The following is a 20,138-nucleotide window of genomic DNA, read 5'->3' as shown; positions in this document are numbered from 1 at the left end:
TTTCATGATAGGAAGATTCATAGATTATGAAAATGGATGACAACTAAAGCATGGAATTAAGAGTCACAAGAGATGAAGTACACAAATGGAAAATGTCAGGGAATTACTAATTAGGCTTAAGAATACAGGCAGAGGAGGACGAACACTAGAAAGAGGCAAAATAATGATGATGTGGCATCTTTATTATGCCACTGATGTGATCAATAAGTCTAGAAAAAGAAGTGAAACTCCTGAAATCTCTTTTCTCCTTGGTTCATAATCATAGTAAAATTCAAGTGTCAGTCAACAGTCTGCTGATCATCTTCCCACTTAATTTTGCTCCTAACCACTTACCAGGTCAATTTTCATAAAATTAAAAGAAATACATTCATATAATTTTTGATTTCTCTATAAATAGGAGCTTTGAAAGAAACTGAAGCTTATCAAATTTCTTCAACAGTAATGTTAATCAATTCACAGTTTTGAAAGATGGAAGGGGCCTTTGTGCTAATTCTTGTCTCCTGTAATGTTTGCCAAAGGACTTTCCCGTTAATGTTGTGATGTTTAAGTCAAGCTTTCATAGATTATATTAATCAAAGAATGAAAATAGTATAATGTATAATTTGTGCATCTACCTCTTGGTCTGTCGTTTGTCATCAGAATAAAAGATTTTCTTGAACTTTGCTCTTTGGTATTTTGCTTTTTTTATTAATTAATTAAACCAAAGATTTATAAAAGGGTCTGAGCACTAGTACAATTCTGCAAGCACGCCCATAACTATAAAACTGCATTAATATAGCCTAATTCAATAATGCTACAATAAATAATAGCTGGTATATTTGTTCACCTCTGCCAGTGCACACTCCTTATCTTATAGCAAATATTTTTCACCTTCAGATATAATATGACCTTCCACCAAGTATTAGCAGCACTGCTGGGTTTTTTTTTTGAATGTTCGATATTTTCCTAACACAGGGTTATCCTATAATCCGTGCACAGCCACAGATATGTCAGTCTTTTCCTCAGGCCCTTTCTCATGTTAGAGTCTTCACCCATGGAATTTCATTCCACATCCTTGACAAATGAGTCAGTTTTCTTGCATGATAAGAGAATGCCTTCCTGAACTCCTGCGTAGCTTTGAAGCAGTGATGAGTGTAACTGCATCATATATTCCGAAATAAACACCAGTGGTCATAAACGATTTAGCTTGCCATGATAACATATGTCCCAGCAAAGTTACAGCATATCTCATGTCAGAACATAATTTTTTGTTGTTGTTGTTGTCTGTGAGCACTTCAGAGTTCTAAAGCAGAAATAAAGCACATTTATTTCCTTCCTAAAAATGATAGTTTTTTCAAATCCTACACAACTCATATGTAACTTAAGCATGATATCAACTCACGTAGCTGAGTTTTCTGTTGTATTCATTTAGGTATTCATTTTCTGGCCTTATTTACCTCTTTGCCACTTGATTCAGAGACCCTCATGACTTACAGCTGCTAGAGCTAACCACACAACATTACTCTGTCTATGATAAAAAAGCATTTATATTTCTCTGTTTTACCTCCAGAAATGAACATTTTAATGCAGTGAAAAATCTAAACATTGTAAAAGGAGGTATTAGAGCTGCATGGATTAAGCTGAAATATGTGGGCTTTTCATGCATAATTATAAGGTGGCATCTTGCCCAGACATATCCAAACACTGTAGCTCTTTCACACAAGATCAGACAGGACTGTTAAATCACAGTTTATTTTTCTGTGAACCTATATCATCCCTTGGGCTGTTCAGGCTACAGTTAGTTTATTTTCACCTTTGAAGACAAAGCCTTCTATTTCCAGGACATATTTAAATGGTTAAGGAAGCTAAAGTTATTCTACTATTTTGCTGAAGAAAAGGTATTGAACTTTTAAACACCACTCAGTAATAAATAATTTCCCTTAATGTGGTCATCTATAGACACTGGAATTATTTCAGTCTGTGCCCTGAAAACTGGATTGGAATCCAAAATTTCTTAAATTTTACATCTTGCTCAGATTAAGCTTACTCTGTCTTTGCTGCTGAGAAAGTCACTTAATTGCTAGCCATTTTCTTAATATATTCCCTCCTTAAAGTAAGGATAATGACATTTACTTTCCTCACAGAGCATTATGAAAGTTAAAGAATTATTGTTTATATGTTTATTAGTTTGTTTGCTTATCTCCGTGTTTTTGCAACAGACCTGACAGTCTATGAATTAATCGATGATTTTTGTAATTGTGCTATCAGTGAGGTAAAATTACTGTAGCTACACCTGGCTGATAGAATTAATGGCATGAAAGTATTGTTCTAACTTAAGAGTTGTTGTGGCAAAAAAATTCCTCAACAAACAAACCAACACCACAAATCTAGATAATAACTTCACAGTTCACATTTGAAAGAAAAGTGGGGTAAACTGCCCCCCCCCCCAAGACTTCTATCTCAAAAAGTTGCAAATTCTATTTTTTTTTCCTTCTTTCTGTAAACTTCTTCCATCTTCTGCATCTTGGTTATTTGAAGCAGAGATCATCTTTGTTAAACATTACACTACAAGCTAGAAATATTTGCATAGCTACTTTGCCATAGGGAGGACAGTTTAAATACCAGGGTAAACTAAGAATCTTGTGTGCAAGATGGATCATGGCTCCACCCAGTTTACTTGCTCTTGCTCCTTCCTCACCTCATAATTTGTCCACGTCTTCATGGCACACATCAGTATGGTTTCATAACAAAAGTAGCCCAGGATATCTCACTTTTCTTCCATACTGCTCTACATGCCATCAATACAATTCTTGAGGGTTTTTTATTGTTTACAAGCCATCAATACAATTTAGGATTTTTTTATTGTTCTTTTCTGCTTTCTTTCACTGTCACTCACTTCATTTTTATTAAACATTTCTTTTTATCTCTCTTTTCTTCCTTATCTTCCCCTCTTTCCTCCTTTCCTGCTTTCTTTCTTAAGGTTCCCAGCTGTGGCTGCAGAAGTGTTGAATCAAAATAATGAATTTTGCATTCATTCTTAGGTTGGGAAGCCTGAAAATATTCAGTAATTTTTTCCTCTTGTAATTTTTCAAAACCTAGGATTTGTTCTTGAAACAACCCTCTCCCATACAGATTTTTCACTTTTAAATTGTATAATATTCTAAAGTATGCCTGGCTCACATGGAGCACAATTTTCAGAAAAGCTGATTGCACTGTAAAACTTAATAAATCTCTAAGGTCATCTCTGTAGAAGGTCCAAAGAGTAATGGAAGGGTCTGAGCACATGTATAATAATACTACATGGAAATACAGTCTCCATGGCCGATACAGGAGTAAAATAGCATTGCTGAATTCTGGACTCACTGAAACATTGTGAGGAATGTGTGTTCAGGGACATAGTAAAATGAATTACAGAAGTCCAGACTGGAATTTGAATGACTGGGTTGTCAGAGCCAAATAATCATCTGGAGTACGGGTTTGGTTCCTTAACTCATTTCGTTGTGCAGATGAGAAATTCTGAGGGAGTAGAGAAGTTCAAAGGACCACTCAGACTGTGCACAGACTTGACAGTAAAGGTGCATAGTTCTTTGATGAGGTGATTTGACGGTGTTTGCCAAGTCTTTTATGTACCCCCCACCCTTTTTCTAAGAACACTTTAAAAGGGTTAGATTTTTTCTAGTTCAATTTCTCACTAATATCCACTTATTAAAGGAGAGTGTTGGAAGGAGTAATATTCACGGTATAAAACATTGTTCTCTCTTTGGTTAGGAGAAAGTTATTCATCTGCATCTCCACTGGTGTCCACACCATGGACTAAGAGAAATCTGGATGTCTGGAGCAGACCTAGAGATTCTTAATATTAAGAAGTAGTTTGAAAGTGGCTTATTGTAAACTAGCCAGATTGTGCTGTGTTTTGAGACAGCCAAAAGATTTTATGCATCAGTTGAGTACGAATAATTTCTAATGTAAACAATGCTCAGAAGATCAAGTCAGAAAATCTGATTGATTACACTCCAAAGACCATAACTAAGCTTATATATACACACATACTTTAACTAAGGACATATATCACCAGTCTTTCGACTGACAATTTGCTGCAAGATCCTTTCTGTTTCCTTCCTTTCAGAAAATATTTGCTGTTTCAACAACTGATATAGAGTAAGAAAACAAACAGTTTTATACACCCCATTTATATGCCACAAGCTTAAATATATAGCTGTGTAGAAATCAGTTGATCCCCAGTAGTTTATTTTACAAACACTAGTCATAGAACAAATCGTCAATCCAACAATCAACTCGCCTGCTATATCTAAGAATCGTAAAAGCTGAAAAATAAAGCATGCCTCCTGCCCGCACTCATCCCCAAATTCTAAATGGCTGTTAGTAAAAAAAATAAAATAGTTATTAAACAATTAAAAATACACAGTGCAAAACTGAAGCCGTGCAAATTTTATCTAATCTCTTAACATGAGAGCTCAATATGACTTCTGTGAGAGTCAAGTTCAGAGTCCATCATAATCTGAACAGTGCCACAATCCGTGAACGTATAGGTTCATATAGATAACTTAATCTTCTCTATAAACCTCTCTGCTTGAAGTGACTTCCCTCCCAAAGCACTTATCTGTGCGGGGAAGGTGAGCTAGCTGACGTTTACCACCTAAATCCCTGTAGATGTCTGAGAACAAGTCTAGTTTTTCCAAAGCATACCAGATTCCCTGGAAACTGCAGTCTCTTTGAGGTAGGACTATAATCGCACAGCACAGAAGGCCAAAGTCTGTAAATTCAAAGGATGTTCTTGCAGAATAGTTCTAAATAGTGGATCATTAAGTTTTGATTTCAGAATCTTAGTGAAACAGTGTAAAGTCCCAGTACCTAACATGGCAGAGATCACCCCTTGTTAAGTGATGGGTTTGTTTGTTGTGTTCCTGTTAGGTAGTTTGATGAGTAGGGGTGACAGATGCACTAAGTGCAGACATGGCAAATGCACTGTTATCATTGCCTTTCCTGGAGAATGCGGGTTCAGAGCTGAACTGGTGAAAAGTCCAGTTTCACTTAACAAAGTGGAAGGATGTTCATTAATGTAAGCCAGGGATTTGCCCTATAGAGAATCGTTGGTCTGAAAAACTCATAATCAATTCATTTGCATATTATTGAGTGTCTTCTCACTGCTCATAAAGTGACCACGCCTCACTGCCCATAAAGTTACCATGCAGCCCTGAATTTGATGGCTCAAACACCTAATCTCCCCTGATAGCGACAGGATTTTCACATGCAAAACAGCTGCAGGATGCAACGAAGCGTCCTAATAAGCTTCTGCCGTGAACAAAAGAAAGCACACTTGGCAATTCGCTTTAATTAGTCATCAATTTTAGAGCATCCCATGTTCTTAAAATGAATGATGCTGTAATCGTGCCATTGCTAATTTGAATAAATAGGACTTTTCTAACATATATATGTTGTATAATATTCAGATAACACAGTTAACACAGATTATTTCAGCAACTGCAATGATTTTAAGTAGCTTGTTGCTAAAATATCTCTGTAACTAATTAAAAATACAAGAGCATGCTCTTTTTGAGGTAGAATGAGAACTGCAAAAGATTGAAAGGCGTTTCTAGAGGAGTATTAACTGTATGACTCCCAAGTAAATATAAAGTGCACTAATATTAATTGCTGTTACATTAATTAGCAGTGAACAAAATTATAAAATTCGGGAAATAGAATAGCACTGTAGGTGTCAATGACAGATCTGTAAGGAATTATGAGCAGAGACAGTAGAATCTGTTGAAAACATTTTTTCTTCTCTCAAAACCACTGTGTGGGAGGAGGAAAGTGAAGATGGACTTTCCAAACTATGTGGAATTTATGTGAGAGAGTTTGTTTTGACTTTACTTTCTACTTAATCTCAAATTTTTATAGGAAATACTTCTGAGAGCTATTCAGAAACACGTGTTTTAACGAGCTATAGTCAGTGTTAATGGACCTGAATTTATGAGAAAAGGAAGAGTCCCAGAAGCTGTGCTGTGAGCATCCAATATTTTACAGCTCAGACAAGACAACTGACATTTTTTTATTTTATTTTTAATTGTTAACATAACCATAAATATTTAAAATGTCTGAAAATTTAAAAAATACTGGGGCGAATGTCTTTACTTGCATGCAAGTGATTGGCAAAATTATTTATTTAGCTATATTTAAAACACCAGGTCATAACACATATACTGAAAAAGCAGATAGATAACTTTTTTGATGCTGTAATGCATATGATTTTTTAAGATGCTGATAAAGAAATGATTAAAATTCATCTTCAAAGATATCAACTGCAAAGACCAACTAACTTACATCTGTGCAGTGAATCATGTCACAGAGCATAAATGACTCTGTGATCAGAATAATAGAAAGCTTAACAGTAGCAGTAGCATAAGAGTAAAAGAAGGTAGGATTTCCATATCATAATAAAATGGTCAAAGTTAAAAGGTAAAGTCTTCAATGTGGATACAATCTAGCCTGCATCTTTGTGGGAGCATTATTACAATAAAGTGTTCTATCTTGAAAATCAAATACTGTAATTTTTGGACTGTATCCGTTCTCCTAATGTCAATAGGCAGGAGGTATATGCGTAAGTAAACAAACTTCTTTTTGTCTTGGTTTTGCAGGGCTAATTAATTATGTATTATGCTGATATATATCCTTTGCTCAGAATACAAGAAGACTTGGTCTGTTGACATACCAATGACTTGAGGCAAACATTGATGTTCATCCTGTGTTCTTTGTGATACTGGTGGCCTACTGTAAATGGAAATGAACATTCATCAGTTTCTCTAGTAATGAGAATGTTACCTGAAGTGGTAATAACCCCTGATATCACAGGAAAAAAACAATCTCCATAAGAATATAAACTGATAGTACAGAAGAACAGCTTCTGACACATTTTTCTTGTCCAGCAGGATTCATCCAATCTTGTTTAAGGCATGTACAACATAGTTCCCTAGTCCTGAGCTTTAAATCTAGCTGACTTGAAAGTTAACTGAGAATTCTGTATTTGTAAGGAATGATTTATCTAACTTATTCTAGCTGTGTATGTTAGGATGAGATAAATTATCTCTTCCAAGTAGTTTTTCTCCATTGGTATAACAAGTCTGGAGAACTATTTTATTTGCTTGATTGGAATAAATCCCTGTCAGTGTTTTACTTAAAAACTGTCTCATTGGGTATATCTATACTACTAAATAAAAGAGAAACCAAGAACAATCTGTTAGCTCTACTTAGCATATCATCTTTTTTAGACTGCTCCTGCAAGGTCCTCTTTTTTTCAACAGCTATGCATTAGATTTAGCTCTCTCACCCTCCAAAGTCCCTACAACACTGTCCCAGAAAGGTTCTGCCTTTCAAACAGCATTTTGCTGCACCCCAGTCTTATAACACACAGTGTTTCATGCTACAAAAATGCCACCTTGATAAGCAGCCCTACAATACTTGTAAATGGGAAAAGAACACAAAGAATAAAAACTCCTTAGGGACCCAGGGACTCATATGTATGGGGTGCAGAAAAAGCCAGGGGCCTCCTCTGCTTGAGGGAAATAGCACTAAACAGTATGATATAAAAGAATCTGTGCTTTGACATTAGGACTAAAGATCAATCCCTAGTATTTTTTTATTTAATGGTATAGTGACATGGGCATAGCCATTGTTCTTAGTCAGGTTACCCGATAGGATCCCTTAACAGCATTTAATGTTCACCACATGAGTTTCAGCCCCTGCTCCACTACTGATTCTTTTTCATTTGTTCCTTCTACCAGAGAAAGTAGGAATGGACAAAAGGGTTTCTGAATCCAATTCCTTTTGCATATTTCTAAATTTTTGTGCTGTTGCTGTTACTGTTAAGATTATTTTCCAATTTGCTCACCAAAAGACTTACTTACTTCAAAAATGCTGAGTACAGGACAGCCTTCAGCGCTGTTTTAGTGTAGGATTTTGACAAAGAATATTTTGCATCAATGTGGTATGCCTGTGAAATCTTCAGTGTAAAATAGTCCTTTGTACCAAAAATAAAGCAAAAAATTCTTCCTCTCTACCCCTACAAAAACATAATTTTATTTCATCCTTTCCTATCATAGTGTATCTATCCTTCCATCATACCTCCTGAGCTGGTACCTCTTCATCCATCATGCCTCCCACCACCTTCCCATAGCTCACAAGTATCGTGTTAGCTTGTGGCAGATGCACCCTACCTTGCTCCCAGCAGCTCAGTCCTAGTTCACAGGAGCTCGTTTCACAAAGTTAGGACCATGGTACAAGATGTTGGTGCACATCATTATTCCTCCTCATGGACAAAAGCCCAAGCACAGGGACAGTGAGGAGATAGATAGACACACAGCCCATCAAAGGCTTCACCACACACTGGGAAACACCAGTGCCCCACTGCAAGCTGCCTATTAATTTAAGAGGGCATCCTGTCTTTTGCCAGCTGATCCATTATCAGGTCAAAGACTAGGAAGACTTATGCAAAATCCAACAGCACTGAAAAAAAAAAATTGAATACAGTAGTGCCTGAATCAGCTGAACTGTTAGCGCTGGAGCTTATGACACAGGCATTTCATTACAAAATATCAATGGGCCACGATGTAAGGAACAGGGTCTTGCCTTGGGGCCAGCTACCTTTGGAAGGGGTCTAACAAATAACATAATGCCCAAGTCTGAAAAAGCTCCAGGTAGTGATTTATGTATCTTGGAAAAGAAAATAGACTTTCCAGATATAACATCTTTGTTATAAAAGCTACCCTATAAATAAATTCACTGTTCCTCCTACTTTCAGATGAATTTAACAAAAATGATAGTGATCAAAAAAGAGTAAAATCCTAAAGTAGATAGATAGGTCAGACTATAATTCCATTATTTTATGCTGTGATTTTTGTAACAAGCTATATCAGGTGCTAAATATTGTATTTCCCATTTATACTGTGATATTAAATCAAAATGTTACTATATTTGCTTCAGAATACATATATATAATCCAACAAATTCAGTTTTCATTGCTAAGAAAATGAACCTCATAATCACATGTTCAAAACCTCAGTCTAATTTTCTGTCTGACTCTGTGGGAATACTGTGGCTGGTGTGGTGAAAGTCAAGTATGGAAGAAAAATCTTAGAAACTAAATAACAATATTAAACTTACATATGATACAAGTTCTACTTTATTCAAAATTGAAACATATGTGGATACTAGATCAGCTTCATCTCACTTGGTCTAGTTTTCCATTCACCATAAACATCTCATATATTTACATTTCAAATTAATTCTATTTTAAGAAAATGGGAAACAAAGCAACAGGAAACAACAAAGCAACAGAAAATAAAATTTAGGTCCTTTCTCAAGAAGTATAGACATTATCAGCTAAAACTACATTATTGAATGGAAAAGAGGACACAGAGGACAGGAATGCACCATGTCAGAATCAAATAACTAACAAATTGCTTCAACCTTTTTAGTACAAATCTCACGCTTATAGTGCACGTGTATGTTCCCCAGATCAGTTCTCTCCACATTCATATGTAATGACTGTCCTTAAAAAAACTATGATTGTCATCCAGCTTTTTTTTCCAGATATGTTTGTGACAGTAATGGAGATTTTCTTAGTGGTTTTGGTCTTCATATGCTAAAGCTAATAATTGTTGGGATACAGATCTTCAGCTGTGAATTATCATATTTTTCATTTAAGCTAGTAGAGCTAGAACAATTTAATTTATCATAGAATTCCCAAAAGTCCCTTAGGAGCTATTATAGCAAATCTGGAGACTGACTTCAATCTCTAAATTGTAATGAGGAAATTTAATCAACTTAAAATATAAACCTCAAAACAAATTATTTATAAAGAGTTCCATATTGATAGAGAAGAATTGAGTAGTCAAAAACTTCAGGAACAAAATGAACACAACATATGCCAATTCACAGTAGAACAGAATTATTCTCTATTTTCCTGTCCAACATCCAACTGGCATTAACAGTTTTGAAGAGATAGGAATTTTTGCTTTGGTTTTCAGTACAGACTTTCAGCTTCTTCACTCTAAATTTTCCCACTTCACTTTGCAAAAGTGTAAAATTTCCTCTATCAGTCAGAACTAGCCTACTACATATTTAATCGTTGGATTTAACACATGTTCTGCTTTTTAAGGCAAGACTAAATCCACTGGGAAGGTATTGTGAGAGAGAGACTCTCAAGTGGCAGATTATGTTGTGGGGAACTCTAATGTTAAGACAAATGACCAGCAGTTCCGTTGCAGCCTCCCTCACAGTAGTTTGTTCAGAAAATTGCCATTTGTCTCAAAAAATTTTCATGTTACTAGATGACAAAGACCAAAAAAAATTTGAGACTATATTTTGGGCATAATCTTCACCTGCAAACCACTTAAGCCTGATAGCATTTTTTTATGCGATTGCCACTCATCCCATAGAAATTATGTAATGCATTTCTCCTCCTCTTTGCATATTCCACTTAATGCAATTTCATTACAAATCAGTTGGGAGCCATCTCATAATATTTGTTTGCTAGCTGGTTGAGTTTTTGGTTCTTGAACTATATCCAAGATTTTAGCAGTTTTGTTTTGGACGGGAGTTATATTGCTGCATCACTGCAGGTCATATTGTCCTTGGCTGATTATGCTGTTCTTCTGTGGTCATGAGATGTGACCTGCAATAATTTAAATGTGCCTATTTCAGTCACCCTTCAACCTGACTGATACATTATCCTTCAACCATTTAGGATTCTTTTGATAAAAAAATTGTCACTATAAAACTGAGAGCATTAAGCTTAGTTTTACGATAAGGAAAGAAACTTCAGCTTATGTTTCCAGTGTTTTCATGAGAATCTTCTAAGAGGTTTTAAGCTCCCTCTGTAGAGCAGCATATCTAAGGTTTACTTCTGAGGTAGAAGACTGTTAGCTTCTGTGCTTTGTGACTTCCCTTTTGATCTGACTACAGCAGCAATTTAAAAGCTTGATTATGCATTTCACCTTGAATAGGAAGTACTATGAGCCATGAGCCACTTTTTCCATTATTTATCACATTGAAAAGAGGCATGTTAACCTTACTCATATAGCCACTTTCCTCTTCTCAGAACAGCGTTGATTATTTTGTTACAGTTTTGTAGAGCAGCTAGTATGGATGCTAACCCAACCTAAAACTTTTAGAGCTTTCTTAGAAGCAGTAGCAGTTAGTAGCATTCAAGTAATAGTCATATTTTTTTCTTTATTAGATTAAAGACTTTATCCGAATCTCTATGCACTTCATATAACACTGTGACATGCGACTTGAGAATTCCAGAGAGAAGTTGTGGAGGATATCCTGTTATTCCAAAAAGAATGACTTCCAAGTTCCAGTCAGCTAATGAAAGCAGGGAACTTTCTTTTCGCATCCTACATTGCAGTGCTCTTGCAGGTAAGACAAATGGAGTAAAGGTAAACTAGCTGCATTAACAAAATCTCAGTAGATAAGAATCTTAGCGAAAATACATTATTTTGGTATTATAAGAGTTCACTTACATACACTGACATTTTGATATCAAAAAGATATCTACCTCTTCTGAAACTTCAAGTTAAAATAAGCACAAACAAGATGAGTTGATGTAGTGGAGGAAGGTGATGTATAATGGACTCCTCAACCATAAAACCTGAGTCTGACTACATTACAAACTAAGGAATTAATCCATACCAATCAGTTATCAGTCTCAATTCCACTGTAATTGTTCAGATGGTATAAAAGAGATTTATATGTCGGTAGTCTGAAGGTCTAGATTGTACTGAGCTGCAAGAGCTCATTAAAGAAGCATTTCACACTCTTGTCAATCTGTCATTTGTTTTAGGTTATTGCAATAAGAAGAAGTTAACCCAAATGAATAAAAGCTCAAGTAAGAAGACTTTTCTCATTTGTAGATTTCATCAACGTGAGGAGTTCTTGTTTCACAAGGCATTAAGAAGGAGATAGAGAGGGAATATAAAACCTTTTGTGTGGATTCATCTTGCAATGAGAGCTAATCCAAACCCACCATTACAGTCATAGATAGACTAGCTTTTGATAAAATTTCAATCAAATTTAAGATGATAGTCATTCTGCAGGAGTTTACTGCCTGTTTCAGAATTCTGCTCAGACTCACTTCTCAAACTGCCTGAAAGAGTCAAATATTACCTTCTATTTAACATCACATTCCCAGTCGTGTTATTGATTCCTTGTGGTTCTAATAGCAAAAAAAACCAATGGAAAGTTCTTACTTTCTTTAGGAAAATTAAGATCGATCATTTTATGAAAACTTTAATAAAAGCTCCAGAAAATGAAATCTTGTCCAACCTCACATGTTAGTCTTCATGAAATAGTGTTACTTTATAAAAAGCAACGTTCTTTTTTCTTATTACAGGAAGACAAAAGCTATAATTGCTAAATTGTGGTCTAATAACATCTCATCTATTATTTTCAAAAATTTATGTTAAAAGAGAAGCAATAAATAGAAAAAATTGAGAAACAATGAATATTTTCAGTTTTGGAAGGATTCAGTGAGATTTTTAACTAGCCAAAGTACAGATTCCATAGCTTTACTTGGAGTCTTTGAATTTTACAGGTTTTAAACTGGTTAAGATTAAGTTAGGGCAAAACCTGAATCCCATCTGAAACACTTCAGCTTCCACACATATTATACCAGTCAGAATAATACTATCAGCTTGAAAAGAGTTTTAGTCAGAAGACAGACAAAGAAGACAGACAGAGGTCTATTTCACTTACCAAAGCCAGTAAGATTTTTCTTAGATTCATTTTGCCTTGTTCTAATATTTAAGTATATGTTGAAATTACAAAATACTTAATATTCCTGCAAATGTAAATTATTCTTTGCTATTTGTCAAGTAGAAATATAAAATCAAATAGGTTTTGCGAGCTTGTAAACCTGCTTTGGGATTTTGACGATTTCACTTGAAATCTGTGATGTGCAAGATCTTCAGAACATGCTAAAACTATCTGCAGGTATAAGTCTTGTTAGCAATTTGCTGTCATACAAATTTTAATAACAAGATAAAAAGGAGAAAAAAGGAGAAAATAATAGAGGAGTGACAATCACTTAACCATTTGCAATAGGAATCTGGGGCAAAGAAATGAGGAGCAGGAAAGCGTAATATGTTTCTCTAGTAAAATCAATTTATACAATCTTAGCAAGGAGAAAAAGGACCAAAAAGAACGAAGAATCAGAAAGCTTATTGTAAAGAAATCATTACAGCCCCTGCTCATTCATATGATGAATTAAGAAGCTTTTCATTGACAGATAGAAGCAACAACCTGGTGAAGTGCAGGGCTCAGGGACACTTTCCACTTTTTCTTCTGACCTTCCTCTTATGATAGCTCATTGAGTAGGCTGTGGTGGGGAAATAAGATGTTCTTTTGAAATAGGTGCTGTCACATACTGTCCCAAGCTACAGGAGCAAGCATAAAGTTTTGATCCCTGCCATCCAAAACTTGTTTTTAACTGAATGGCATGATGCACTGCGCTTTGCTTAGTACTATTGCAGAAATCAAAAACTAACTGGAAAAAAAAGTAGGGAGCGAATATGTCAGAGAGCAGCAAGCGAAGTGAAAAGGGATAATGGGAACAGGCCTAGAAAGGAAAAAGGCCTAGAAAGGAGAAAGCTGCAGTTCTGCTGCCTAAAGAGATGAAACAAGAAAGGTAATAGAAGAAAATAAGACCTTCCTAAAATTTGCAATGTGTATATCAATGTCATAAGCAAACTCAATTGTTTAGGGAACTATGACTTTCTAGTGAAAAGTGCTTCACAAAAAGTGTGTGTTTATACAGTTTGCTACCTCACAAAAGCTTGCAGTGAACGATAATCACAAAGGTAACATAATGACAACAGTAAATACTTTTTAAAGTAGAGGTAACAGAGATGCAAGAGAAAGAGAAGCCTAAAGGGCATATGACTAGAAGTAATGCCAGAGGAGAAAAAAAATTCTGGAGGAAGAGAATGGTAGGAAAGAAATAAAGATTGTTTTTTATGGTGAGCAAGGAAGAGGTAAACACAAGTCCATGGCTACCAGTCTGGACTCTGGATGATGGAAATGGAAAAGACCTAGCGTATCTGGCCAAGCTCATGCCACTTCTAGAGGTCACTTTTGCATACCTCAAATGTTTTCTGTCTTTAACTTCCCAGTAGTGGATTTTCAGCTTATCTCTTAGAAAGCTATCCATCTTATTGGCAGGAAGATTATTTTTCATGCTGAAATTCTTTTTAAATATCCTACATAACATTTTCTAATTCTTTTCTCTCCATTGGGCTTACCTAGGTCCTCTTTCAACCAATGAGTCTGAATGTACTCCCTTATTATCATTAATAACATTGCTACAATTGGTGGAGTGTTTAACATATAATTTTTTTTTATCAAATTGTCACTATACTTATTTAGCTATATTGAAGATTTTTCATAGATCAGTCCCTTCAGCCCTCGATCCTTCTGTTACTTTTATCAAATGACTCATTCTTATTTTTTCACAGTATGTTATCTACAAGTAAATTGAATGTGGTGTCATCAGACCTGGAGAAAATAGATGGTTGCCGTCTGTTCTGAAACGCTGCAGAATATGCTAGCTAAATTTAATAAATTACTATTAGATAAACAGAATTGGGAAATCTCAAATTTGCATTGACATGCTTTTAAGATAGTCCAAACAGCAAAAATTCACATTTAAAATCAACAATCATATTCCTCCAGCATTGCTACTCGTAGGTTCACTCCTCTTGTTAGTCCAAGAACACCAATACACGTCCTGTGAAATCCAGTAAGAAGAACGGACACATTGTATTATACTAACTATTGGGTTGTACTAATGGAGAGAAAAGGGAAATATTAATAACAAATACTGTTTTAGGCAAGATTTCAAAAAAGAGAGAAATGCTGCAAGCCAGATGCCTTTTTCAAAATATGTCTTCAAGTTATGTTTCAGTCCTAGTTTTGATTCCTAAGATATTGGTCTGCATTATTGAGGAAGTCAGCGGAAGGGAAGTTACACTAACTGTCTGGTATGAACTGTTTCATTCTTATCTGAGAATTTCTGAGAGAGTCTGGGCAAGAGAGTGCTAAGCCTAGAGAGGGGCAGCTCAGAGTTCATTATGTTATGGACTATAGATGTGGAGACTAGATGTCCGAGTCCTGGAATATAGAAGAGTCACAGGAAAAGTCTTTGAGATAATATTTTGTCTAGTGTTTTCCTTTAGAGCAGTAGGTTTCCTCTGGCTCTGCCTCACAAGGCCCTTGCACTTGCAATTTCCCAGCATCAGAAAAGGAGGACACCCAGTTATGGGGTATGCATTTGTCACACTTGGATCTCTACACATCTGGATCCTCTAGCGCAGGGCCCAACAAAAATAGGATCATCCTACCTGTGATGCCTGTTAGATGATCGCCCATTTTCAGGCTGAGGCAGCTGAGAAGCTCTCACTACCTAACGTGTAGCTTCACATGTCCACCCTAACTTTAAAATAACTGTTATGGGCACTGCAAGTAATATAGCTAGGAGAGCCCAGGGGTCACTGTCTGATAAAATAAGTAGGTGCTCTTATGGCAGGTCTGCACTGAGCCTCAAGCCATCTCAGCAACTTTTGGGAACTGTAATGTGGCTGTACTCTACCTATTACAGCCTCACGGCAGCACAACAGATTACAGCCCTGCTTAAAATTTCAGCTACCCTATATGCTATAAGCTGCAGTGATTCCACTGAATTCTTCTGCATACTTCTCTCTGTTGTTCCAGCCAAGCATAGAACAGTTACAAATTGTTTGAAAAGCATGACTTCAAAGAGGAAAATTTAAGTGGCTCTCAAGCACATTCGGATATCTAGAGCAGACACTAGACAGGAGAAGACATTCAGAACAAGGAGTAAGTTTGCACAGGGCCATGGAAGAGTTATTCACCCTCAATGTTTTATGTTGAGATTATGTATGAGCTATACTGGTTATGTTAGCATCTCTTGTTTCTTTGTCTAAGAACCTAACATTAGAAAGAGACAGAGAACAAAGAAACAGAATAGTCTAGAAATACAAAAAAATGGACTGTAAGTCTAAAACAGAACAGGTCCTGAGTCAAATCGCAGTGTTCATTTATTTTGCATTCGTCAGATCTCCTTACCTTTAACAGTGTCCTTCCGAAAGGATCACTGCGTAAACTCTTTTTAAAGGTCAGACAGCTGCATGGCTGTCATGCAAAGAACATCTGCAGAATAATGTCCCACATGAGTACACACAAGTGACTTGTAGTCAATCCTCACTAGCAAAGCCAAAATAAAGCAAGATTTCATGAAAAGGGAGAAAGATTTTATATAATTTTGATATAAATATTGTCACTGGGAGCAGAAATCAAGATAGTAGGATAAAATAAAGTTTTCTGAATGAGCACTACCAAATCCATCAGTATACTTAGGAAGTGTAAGAAACAAAGCCAGTGGACCCATAGCTTGTAGTTGATTTAGCACAACAGCAGCAGCAAGGAACATTAGAGGTGAGAGACCTAACAACAAACCAATCTACAAAAGGAGGAGAAGAAGCATATTTGGGGTGTAGGAGTTACTGAGTTATAAAGTAGGAAAAAGCTAGCTAGCTAGAAAGGTATGGCTGGAAGACTCAAGAGAAAACTTCAGACTTCAGACAGATGATACATGGCAGTGCAGGACACTGGCTTATATCTGAACACATGAGCTGCTTATGTACACTTTTATTTAAGAATTTTCCTGCTTACTCTGAAAGTGCAGTCTCCAAAAGATATAACCAAGAATAGATTTATTTCTGTTTTTAGAAATTTATCTGTCTATTTAAAAATAGCAGCACCAACAATAATAATGAAACTTTCAAACTGTCTCTTGGAAATGCATGCATAGGAATCTCTCTTGTACCTCTCCAATGAGCTAGTCTAAGAAAATAAAAGGATAAGCTGATTTTACATCATAATTATAATTAGCTTTGAGAGTAAACAAACAGAAATAAAGCTGATGATAGCAAACTATTATGCATTCGTAGGAGGATGCATAATAGAAAAGAGAAGGACATGAAAAAAGCATGAGAAAATGTGCGTTTTTTCGTACTTCAGGGAAATTTTTCCTTGCTTCAAAAAAAAAATCTCATTCACAGAGACACTATCACTTCCAATATGCTTTATTTTAGCATATTTTCATGTCATGCTAAATTAATAATGCAAAATAGAAACAGAAACATTCCCATTGGTTGTTGAAGTTGAGTACATTTTTTTACCTTTTGAAAACCTTGAGATTGTTAGTCTGTATAACTGCATCTCCTCTCAAAACGAAGAAGGTTTGGCAAGTGTCTCATATTCATACTGTCGAGCTTTTCGTAAATTAAACCCTTTCTGACACCATCAAAAACATTTTATACTTTGTACATTTCCAGTCTTGCTGAAAAACAGTAGGTGTTGACTTAAAGTCAGATCAGAACCTTTTTTTTTATAGCTGGATGCCCTTGTGACTATCCAGTCAGGAATGATACTAGCGTGCTCAATGCCAAACTCCTACAACATTGAGATAGACATGTTTTTTATTTCCTTGGGTTTCTCCTAAACTGACATGCATTCCACCCTCCTGACGGAGTCCTTTTCAAATGGGAATTTCTTTAAAGGTGAGGAAAAATCAATCCAAATCAAAGTAGAAGCATGAAATCAAACTTTCTTGTAATTTATTGCAAGCAATAAGTCATTAAAAAGTTAATAACCCTTAATGACATGATATTTTGGTGGCCTCCACTGTGTCACTAAATTTAAAAAATGCAATTATATAATCTATGTTCATAGGCTGAACATTCAATTTTCAGTATTTTTAACACACTCTGTACCCTCCTGTTCAGCAGAACCCTCAAGCCAGCAGGATGGCAACAAAGAATGCTGGAGGAAGAATTAGTATACAATAGTGTTTAGTAAGGAAAGACTTATCCACATATTATCAGTATAAATTTAGTATAAATATAAGTAAGAAGAGCAAGTTTAGCTGTATACATAAGAGAGTAACTATTTGATTTCATTTATATAAATATCTCAAAAAAGAAACAAGCCATGTCCAAAAAACTGTGCTTGCCTAATGAATAGGTACAGTAAAATACGGGGAGAAAATATTGTAATTATTAATAATAATGTAGATTTTTAAATTAATGGCTAACTGAAGCACAGGAAAATGCCTCATCCCCTGGAAGTCTTGGACTGATGCTTTCCTAAGGCTTGACCCAGTGTTTAAATTATGAAACCTCTCACTGTGCAACACTATGTCAAAGTACCAGCTCATGTTTGTTGTCAGTTGCATTTATTGAGAGTACTATGTAGTCACTGAAGGCTTCAATAGACCAGCAAAGAGAGAACTTTTCCCAGCTTTCCTTTCCCACATGTCTTCTTGGACTTTAAAGGTCAAAATGTATCACCCATAGATGGCTCTCTGTGATCTGCCCTGGTGGGATCTGGTCTCATGGACAATAGTTCTACCTTACCTTCGAGAGTAACAAGTGCCACTGGTCTCCCTGCACTTCCTCAAATACGATTGCCATTTTTAGCACGAAGACACGGGAGATGTCCTTCTTTTACACAGATAAGGGATGCAGAAAATCTAACCCTGTGACATCTGACTGAGGCACATCTTTTCCTCACCCCTCACTCAACAGTAACAGCTGGGTACTCCCAGCACCATGCAAGGTCTGCATTGCGTGTTGGCTAGCATCGCTTTGGCAGAGCTTAGCTCTATTTTTCACCAAAAGCTAAGTAAACAGCAGCCATCAAAGAACTGTAACCATTATTTCTGAAGCACCGCCCAGGCTGAGCAAATACATACATTATTTATAAACCATTTTTCTCCCCTCATATGTTCCAGCATTTCTCTAAGAAAGCGTTAACATTCTGAAAATCAATCTTCCCATTTTATGCTGTGGTCAACCTCAGAAAGATTGGTTATTCTAAATGCTTTGATTCACAAACATTCATAGTAACCAAAAATAACAATATCTGGCTGAAGTTTGGAATCTGCACATAAATATGTATGTTCATACTCGTAAATGTACATACCATATTCGCCTCACTTACTGGGGTGGTAGCCACGTGACAGACATCAGAGCCAAATTCCTGATCACACTTTCACTAATCTACCTCCATGACATAAGCTTCCCCTGAGCTTATAGCCTTCCAAACCCTCATTATTCAAAAATTTCTTCTTACCATAGCACCTCCCTAAGCCCTCCCTGCAAGTTTAAATTTCTTTATCCTGAAGTCACTGCAGATGAGCAGAATGAGGAAAAATACCTTTTTCACCAAAATGCGTAACAGTTTTGTTTTAGGAAAGAAGAACTCTTATCAATGTATATTATTACAAAAAATGTTTTCCACATGATCAAACATTTTGACATGTTGTTTCAGATTTTTTAAGGAAAAAAAAAAGAAAAAGCTTTCACAGAAGTTGGATGGGGACATGGATCACCTAGGCATCCCACTAAAGACAACCCTGAACATATGGTACTGCTAGGACACAGGCAGGGCTCACTGGCAGGCCTGAAGGAAATTTATTCATGAAAGTATGGTTTTCTAGGTAATTCTGCAACTTTAAAGGCTATTTGTCACTGTCCATGAATTTAAAAACTGTGGGCTTTAAGATCAGATTTATTTTTATGGGATTCTGAAATGAAGAAAGATAATATATTTCATAAAGTTATCTTTTAATAATAAATGCTTCTATTTGGAGCCATTTAGAATTTAGGATATTAGAATAATCTCTTTGGGGAAGGATAATTAGGTAGCATAGAAAAAAGTGTTCAGGACATGTGTAGAGTCCAGATCAACTCCTTTTACACATTATCACCTGGATGTAAAAAACAGGCATAAATAATGTGATATGACTGTCATGCAACTATGCATTAACTGCAAGTTACGCAACTAACTGGAAAACATGTAATGCTGGAATGCTGGTAAGTTTGTTTTGCCATACAAGCATTTCACTAGAGTCAAATGATTCAAATATTGAATCTTTGACTTCCTTCAAGCTGTATGAGTTTACATTAGCTGAAGATCTCATTCATCATATTTGATTTACTGTGGATTCTGGGACTCACTTTTAATTTCAATTTTCAGCCATAGCACCACACTAAAATAGCTGA

The sequence above is a fragment of the Struthio camelus genome, chromosome 1 (assembly GCF_040807025.1).
Source record: "Struthio camelus isolate bStrCam1 chromosome 1, bStrCam1.hap1, whole genome shotgun sequence".
Lineage (NCBI taxonomy): Eukaryota > Metazoa > Chordata > Aves > Struthioniformes > Struthionidae > Struthio > Struthio camelus.
This window is presented reverse-complemented; position numbering follows the sequence as displayed.